Below are 6,342 nucleotides of genomic sequence, written 5' to 3'. Positions count from 1 at the left end.
TTTCCCTGGGGACACTCAGTAGCAGTTGAAAACATAGTCTAAAGGAATATTTAACGTTCCAGGGGCAAAGGGAAGGGTTCATTACTGATTGAAGAAATTTTGAAAAATATAATACCTCCCTCCAAAAAGAAAAAAAAAAGAAAAAAGAGAAGTAAACGTGGTTACTTTATCCAGCATTTTTAAATAACTAATATTTAAAAAAAAAAAAAAACGTCCTCTGCTCCGAATCCAGACAGCCTTGGGACCGTATGTGGAAGGTGTCTAGCACAGATCTTTAAAATCATACGTCTCTGCCAGTTTTCAGCCACAGAGGCAGCAAACTGTAAACCGTACACAACAGTCTAATAATAAAATATCTGTAAACATGTTTCTTATGGTTTATTTAAAAACTAAATGGGGAGATTACCTTTTTATATTCAGATAATTGTTTTGACAATGGTGATCACTATGTTTTTAAACTGAGGCTGTGGTTTTTTGTTTTGTCAGGGGGTTCTTAGAACAGGTTATTTAGGTTAACAGTCTGTTCTAAGATACCTCATGGAAATGTGATTATTTCCTTAAGTGGATAATTGTCTAATTGTTAATTGGATAGAAGTGTGTCTTTATTTATTTATTGGGGGAGGGTATTTTCCTTGTTGGTGTGACACTAAAGAAGTTGGTGTATACGTGCTACCATGGTCTTTTAATATAGAGACAAGATGTATTATTTATAAGTTATTAAAAGAGACTTCATCCCTTAATAAAAAGCTATGTCAGATGCTTAAATATATTTCTTTGTTTTTGCAGCTCTTTAAATAAACAAAAAACTATATATATATATATATATATATATATATATATATATATATATATATATATATATATATATATATATATTGTGGGAAACAGAGGGGCCAGATGATGGCAGGTATGTGAGGGCAGAGCTAGTAAATGGGCTCTGCTCTCTTACGGAGGGGTGGCCAGGATTTCCATTAAATGAGAGTAGATGTTGAACTTCATGCTGATTTGAATTTGGCTCTCACCAAGATAAGCACCAACTAAGACGTAGCTTTGCATTAAACTAATGTGATCCATCTGCATCTCCATCCATTTGCGTTCATCTGATAATGTATATATCCTTTTGTCTGGTGTTGATTGCTGAAGTGTAATGCTGGCTCCAGGGATCAGCTCATTTTGCCTCACCTGGGCATCAGCACACACAACGGCTGAGATGCTGGCTCTGGGGCTCAACCCAGTGCGGTCTCCCCAGCGCAACAGCATGACAACCATCTGGATTGAGCTAAGTAGGGTACATCTCTGGGGTCTTCAGGTGGGCACCTTCCATCCTCTGTGTTTCGTTGACTAGCCCACGAAACCTCAAGAGGGCTCAACAGTGATTCTGGCGTCCCAGCATCACCCCCCTTCATCCCCCACTCAGCTCAGCCCAGCTTACTTACCTGTACACCAGCATTACTTTATTTCTATTGTGCTTGAGATCCCTATCCAGAATCTTTCCGTCTCAACCACAGCCAGTTGCTGCTCCTTTCTGCTGCTTCAGATAAGTTCTTCACTGTGCAACAACTCTTGGCCACTGAACCCGACATCTCTGAGAAACCAGGTTGTAGAATATGCCACAAATCCTCGACAAATCACCTACACTGGGTAAACTCGGACTCTCCATCCTCACTGTTCCGCTTCAGCAGCTAGTTGAGCATAACAAAGTTTCTTCATCTCATACTCCTCATCCACAGCTTCTTCCCATGGCACTGTTAACTCTACCAGATGAACGAGGCTTGCTGATCCAGACCACAAGACAATGTCTGGTCAAAGGTTAGTGGTGGCAATCTCCAGTGGAAAAATAAGCCATTGACCAACATCTGCCAGCATCTTCCAGTCTCTAGCAGCCCAGTTGTCCTGAGCGAGGCTTGATTTTAACACCTTTTCTTGGTGGTTGCTCTCCTGGACGAAGGAATATTGTCTTTTGTGTGTAATGCTTTGATTGAACTGGTGGCAACTTATTGGTCAGGTTACACTTGTCTTCCAATGCTAAAGCCAAATATTGCAGCACCTGGTCATCATGTCAAAATGTGCCTTTACACACCTATTCCTCTCTTCCTGCTTTTGCACCTCATTGACTACCAGCTTCATCCGCTGAGCCGGGGTTGCCTTGTGCCATGTAGGAGGAGCTGAACTGAGACCAAAACCTCCTTTTCCATGCTGAACTTGCCCCATAATATCTCCGATTCGAAGGGCAGCCTTAGCATCTTCCACAGCTTTCTTTGCCACCCATTTTCTTCCAGTTTTCAACACAGGTGCTGCCTCCCTTATGCATTTGTCACGTGAATCTACTATTTCCAGTCATTTTCAGTCGGACTTTGGCACACTTAAACTCCTCGGTAAGAGCATGATTGGTAGCTGCAGTATTCCTTTACCATAAAGTTACACTCTGCTGAGGCAGCGTGGAACTCCCAACCATTTCCTGATGTATGAACTGATTAAAGCTTCCAGCTTCTCAATTGTTGTCAAGGAAACCTCGTACACAGTCAGTGGCCACAGCAGTCTTGGCAGTAGACCAAACAAAGCACCAGAGTTTCAGTTTGTCTGGTAAAGCGCTGCTGTCTATGCTCTTTAACCCTTCCACTGCTTGTTGTCTAACTTCTCCCACACGAACTCTGTCCTTTAGATCCCCATCGTACCATCTCCCTAGACTTTTCACTGGCTTCTCAGACACTGTTGGTATTGCCTCGCCATTAATATAGAACCTTTTATCTGTTACTTTACCTTTAATTATAGAGATGCTCCTTGATTTAGTGGGCTTGAATTGCATTTGTGCACATTCAATGTTATTGGTTAATTTGCCCAATAACTGATTAGTGCAGGCTACTGTTGTAGTCATTGTTGTCATGTCATCCATGTATGCTCGAATTGGTGGTAGTCGCATTCCAGAAACCAAGCGCTCTCCTCCCACTACCCATTTTGATGGCCTTATAATTAATTCCATTGCCATGGTAAAGGGCTGTGGAGAAATGGTATATCCTGTATTTATTCCAACTTCTAGGCATTGTCATGTAGTGCTGAATTCTGAAGTTGAAAAACTAAATTGCAAAACTCCAAAGTAGGCTTTCACTAAATTTGTTATTGTCATCGGTACGCTGAAAAAATCTAATGTATTAGACTACAAGTCATAAAATGGCCGCCCTGGAAAAACTACGATCCCCAACAGCAAGGGCAAGGTTGCAAGGAGGGGGCCGACCCACATAAAAGGGGTCAAGCCACACCAGGAAGTGAAGAGAGAGAGAGTAAGGTGTGAAGGTTGGTGGAGTCGTAGTTGTGTGGTGCTACACAAATATTGGTTTTCATTTACTTTACTTATCGTGTATGACCTGAACTGTTTAGATTTCCCTGTTGGCTGTTTCACCCTGATTTATTGAGAACCCGACTTGTGAACTGAACCCTGCTATCATCCACCATGCGTCCTGCCTGGTGCAGTCCAGGCCAAGAAATAAACATACAGGTACCTTCCTGTTGAAAGGAAATTTCTGTTGCGAGTGCTAATTTGTGTTTGTCTCACGCTTCGTTTGGGAACAAGTTCTAATAACACTGAGAAGCTTTGCCAGTTTTTTATATATATATATACCAGTCAAAAGTTTACATTTGTCAATGTGCTTTTGGCATGATTTTTAAGTGATTTTTGACCATTCTTCAACGTAAAATTATTCCAGTTCATTCAAATTCCGAGCCTTCTTCAACTCATACCAAAGATTCTCAATCAGATTTAGATCATTACTTTGATTAGGCCATTCCAGAACCTTGATTTTTTTCTTGTTTAACCATTCTGCAGTAGATTTTCATGCGTGCTTTGGATCGTTGTTGTGTTGGAGCGTCCAGTTGCGCTTTAAATCAAGTTTTGTGGCAGAGGGTTTCCCAGATGATTGGCCAATATCTTTTAGTATGCTATGGAATTAATTTTACCATATACTGAAACTACATTGCCTGTGCCATTAGAAGAAAAACAGCCCCATAGAAGGATATTACCACATTCATGCTTGACAGTAGGTGTGGTGTTCTTTTCTTTGTAAGCCTCACCAGACTTTCTCCAAACATAACGTCAATCCTCAAAACCTTTGACCGGAACTCATATCCACCATTCAAATGTCGTTTTGCAAAAAATACATTTTTCAAAGAGTGTCTTTTTACTTGGCCTGCAACCATTGAGGCCTCACCATGCAATACTCGACCTATGGTTTTGAGATACTCAAATGCTTGGAAATCTTCTATCCTTCTCCAGCTTTACAACAATAAATATTGTTCTGTCTAATGTCTTCAGAGACCTATTTTACCTTTTCCCATACTGACTTATTGATAATGACAGCAATCATCCTATGCCTAATCCTTTTCTAAGAATGTTCACCTACAATCCAGCATTTTCTAGACTTTTTTTTAGAACTAGGCTCTGCATCATCATATTGAAATTTCTAGCACCTTGTGGACAATACTATCATAGCATCAATGAGTATTAATACTTTTGAATTAGCATTTGTGGAGTTTTGCAAAAAAAAAATTGTGAAATAAATAATTGTAAAATAATTTTGGTTGCAAAAAATGTTTCCTAAAATTCTTTGTTTTTGAGAAATTAAAAAAAAAAATTGTAAATTTCCATTGGGGTAAGTAAACTTTTGACTACAGCTGTGGAGAGAGAGACAGAATTTATAAACTGTCACAATAACCCGAGATAGAATTATTTTCCTGTAATTCACTGAAGCCATTCTATTACTTTTTTTTTTTTTTTACTACACATGGATACCCTTGTGATGCTAATATTAAATAAGACGATGTCTAGCAGTACAGTTGGGTTTTTCAAACATAATGTTTCAGTGCTGTACAGACATTCTATGTCATTATCCGTTAGTGCTTTAGCTTTATTTGGATGATTGTCTTTACCTTGTTTTAATTTCCTGTTCCTCTCCATTTTCTCTGAGATACAAATGTACCAGCTTTACATAATTTTTTTTAACGTATTCTTGTTTTGTGTTTGAATTGAAAGTGATGGTCTCGAGTCGTCGAATGGGTCAAAGTTCAAGTATATTTTCCTCTAGAGGAATTATCAATTTTTGACGTAACTACTTTGGTATTATGCCTTTTTTCCTCGAATGGCTCAGGATGAAAATATAGCTTTCATCCATGTACTAAAACACCCATGCATGCTCTACACTAAATTCACATATCACCGGGTTGTGGGAATCAAAAACTTGGCCAGACTCAGATTTTGCCAAGAATCATTTGTAAGATTAATAAGATTAATTCGCCCAGTTCCAAATCACTTTGGGATGCATTCGTCCAATCATAATATATATGTTTTTGTATTTTTTAGTTATTGTTTCCAACAGCTGTCAAATCCATGTCCTGTTCTTGAGGTTCTCTTCACTTTTTGAAAAACAAGTTAGCTGTCCATGTCAGTGTGTGTGTATATATATATATATATATATATATATATATATATATATATATATATATATATATATATATATATATATACACACACACATATATATATATAATTGTGAACAGGCTGGCCGTTATTTGGGCTCGTGCCCCTTTAAAAATGTGACCCAGAAATAAAACTTTGAGCCTGCCCACATTCTCACTTATGTGCTTGACAGAGGCATTTGGAAGGCAGCACACTGTTGTAAGGTGGTCCAGAATGCACACTGAACTTGCTGTGTTTCTCAATATAGAGTGCCTGACAATCATGACCTACCTTAATTTTTGCTACCTGGCCATTACTATTTATGGGGTCCTAGATGTTGTTCCTTTTGTTCTCTTGATGCTGATTTTGATCATCTAAATTTGAAGGGGTTCAAATTTGTTTGACGTTTTGATTTCTGGTGGTTGTGTTTGACTACGTTTCTTTTTTTCCCTGGCTCTACCTAGCTGAACCCAGCTATTTTGACCTTCTTCCTGGTGGTTTTCTGTCTGTTAGGGGTGTAAACTTCAAGGAATTGTGGGTGTGCCAGTTCCTCAAACTCCTGTTGCTCTGTCATTTCGTGGAACTCCATTTCTAGCGTACTTATTTGTTGAATTACTGGATCTTGCAGCATTTTACACACATTTGGTTGAGCTCTGCTGGGTTTTCTTAGATTTCCCACATCATGGAGGTGTCACAATTAAAATGGCCTTGAAGGCCATTTAAATTTTTTTTTTTAAGTTTAAGTTAAGTTTCTGCAGCTGTCAACCTGCTTCGAACTGCTCTGTACTTTTCCACAAAGCACTTCTCCCACACTGTTGCTGTTTGAACTGCCTTGCTTTTGTGCCAGTGCCTGTGTGTGCTTTGTTAGCTCCGTCCCCTTGTCTCAGAATGGCGCC

The sequence above is a fragment of the Polyodon spathula genome, chromosome 2, assembly GCF_017654505.1.
Source record: "Polyodon spathula isolate WHYD16114869_AA chromosome 2, ASM1765450v1, whole genome shotgun sequence".
In the NCBI taxonomy this organism is placed as follows: domain Eukaryota; kingdom Metazoa; phylum Chordata; class Actinopteri; order Acipenseriformes; family Polyodontidae; genus Polyodon; species Polyodon spathula.
Note: the sequence above shows the minus strand (reverse complement) of the source record.